The following is a 2,496-nucleotide window of genomic DNA, read 5'->3' on the forward strand; positions in this document are numbered from 1 at the left end:
GACTTGGGTTAGGAACGGGTGATGTTCTACCCAGGTTGATTAAGGATTGAACGTGTATGTAGGTGTGCTGACCGCGGACCCTTTAACTGGTCACATGCCTCGTCATGGGTAAGCCTTGCCTCGGGCAGACTAAGGCCAGAATAAGATAACATGAAATGGGCGTGGAGCGGTGGCGAGAGTAGCGTGTACCCTCCGTGGCAAGAGGCTGGACGGTGGTGTATCTGTGCTCTCGGTTTGCGTGAACCTGATCTGGTCTTAAGAACCCCGGTGGCGGGTTGACATATGCAAGGGTTAAGTGCTACATATGTCGTGTGATTGGAGATCCTCAGCTGAGTATAATCGATTCGGATCGCCGTACCTTCGCGGTTATGAAGACGTGGTCACTTGTCTACAACCTAAGTCAGGATGTGAACATTATGGATAAAAATAATGTTGTATTGATGAGATGATGAAATTAGACTAAAGGCAAACAGAGTCTATTAATACTTAATCTGGCGTTAAAATGTTGAAAGTAAGGACTCACTTTAGTAAGCTATTTCTGCAAAAGTATCTAAGTTGATTTTTGCTAAAGCCTCTCCTTGATTCCTATTTATCCAGCATACCCTTGAGAGTCTTTTCCTTAGTCGGGTAAGACTTGCTGAGTAATTCCATACTCAGGGTTTTATTCCCTGTTGTTTTTCAGGTTTTAACTTTGTGCTGTTGTTGATGGTGTTAAGTGCCGGTGGGCTCGGCCTTCTTATAAGTCTAAGTACTTCTTATATACTTCTTATTGAGGATGGTCACTTGAGCTAGCATATATTTCAAACTTATACTTTTGTAATCACTTCGATAAAATAATGTAAATTTTTTTTATAACATGTAAAATTTGGTAATAAGATTTCCGCTGCAAAAATGTTGTGTGTGTGATTTGTGTTACTTAATCCCGCGGTTCTGGTTGTAAGTGGTTTATCCGATGTCCTTGGGCAATCGGACGGATCCTGTTAAGTTATCTGGTGCACATGCATAGCTGTCTGAGGTCTTTGAGACAAGGACAGGTGCATGTGGGCCCAATAACTTGGGAGGTTCTGCCACACGCTCAACCTGCCCGTTGGCTCTTGGATGTGCTACAGAAGCATACTTGATCTGAATGCTTTTTTGCTCGCAAAAGTCGAAGAACTCTGAACTTGTGAAGTTGGATCCTAGGTCAGTTATGATGTTGTTTGGTATCCCGAATCTTAATATTATGTCTTGTATGAATTCCACGGCCTTAGCTGAGGTCAAAGAGGCAATGGGTTTGAATTCTATCCATTTAGTGAATTTGTCGATTGCTACTAGTACATGAGTGTATCCTCTTTGAGCTTTCTTGAAGGGTCCAATCATATCCAGTCCCCAGCACGCAAATGGCCAAGTCACTGGTATGGTCTGCAGTTGCTGTGCTGGTAGATGTTGTTGCTTTGACAAGTACTGGCAAGCTTCGCACCTCTGAACTAACTCGGCTGCATCACTCTTCGCTGTTGGCCAATAGAATCCTGACCTGAAAACCTTCCCGACTAGTGTCTTGGACGCCGCATGTATTCCACATTGCCCGGCATGGACCTCCTCCAGAAGTCGCTTCCCAGTAGATGAGAGAATGCACTTCATGAGGACGCCTGATGCACCCCTTCTGTATAATGTCTCCCCAATGAGTGTGTAGTGAGCCGACTGTCTGGCAATGCGCTCAGCTGCATTTTTATCATCTGGTTCCTCTTCATTCTTTATATACCTGATGATTGGCCTTCTCTAGTCATCAGAATCTGACTCGGGTTGACTTATAATATTACATTCTTCTGCTTGATCCATTGAGATGCTCGGCTGTAGTATTTCTTGTACAAAGACTCCAGGTGGGACCTGAGTTCGACTGGATCCTAGCTTGGACAACACATCGGCTGCCGTGTTCCGATCTCTTTCTACATGATGAAATTCCAGACCCTCAAATTTATCTTCTAGCTTTCGGACGGCAGTGCAGTACTTTCCCATTGAATCGCTTGAACAATCCCACTCCTTGTTTATCTGGCTGATGACTACCAGAGAGTCTTCGTACACCATAAGTCTCTTGATGCCCAATGATATGGCGATGTTCAATCCATGGATCAGAGCTTCATACTCGGCTGCATTGTTGGAGGCCGGAAACAGCAACTGGAGGGCATATTTGAGGTGCTCGCCTCCAGGTGCGGCGAAGAGAATTCCCGCTCCTGCTCCCTGCAGCTTCAGCGAGCCATCAAAATACATTCGCCATACTTCTGCAGTCTCTGGGTTATCTGGTACTTGCTGTTCAGTCCACTCTGATACGAAATCAACCAGTGCTTGAGTTTTGATGGCAGTGCGAGGTCGGAACTCGATGTCATGAGATCCCAGCTCGCAAGCCCACTTGGCTATTCGGCCAATGGCTTCCTTGTTGTGAAGAATATCCCCTATCGGAAAACCAGTGACTACTATGACTTTGTGGTCATCAAAGTAGTGACGTAGCTTGCGGGCGGT

This window comes from Zea mays, chromosome 1 (genome assembly GCF_902167145.1).
Source record: "Zea mays cultivar B73 chromosome 1, Zm-B73-REFERENCE-NAM-5.0, whole genome shotgun sequence".
Taxonomy (NCBI): Eukaryota; Viridiplantae; Streptophyta; class Magnoliopsida; order Poales; family Poaceae; genus Zea; species Zea mays.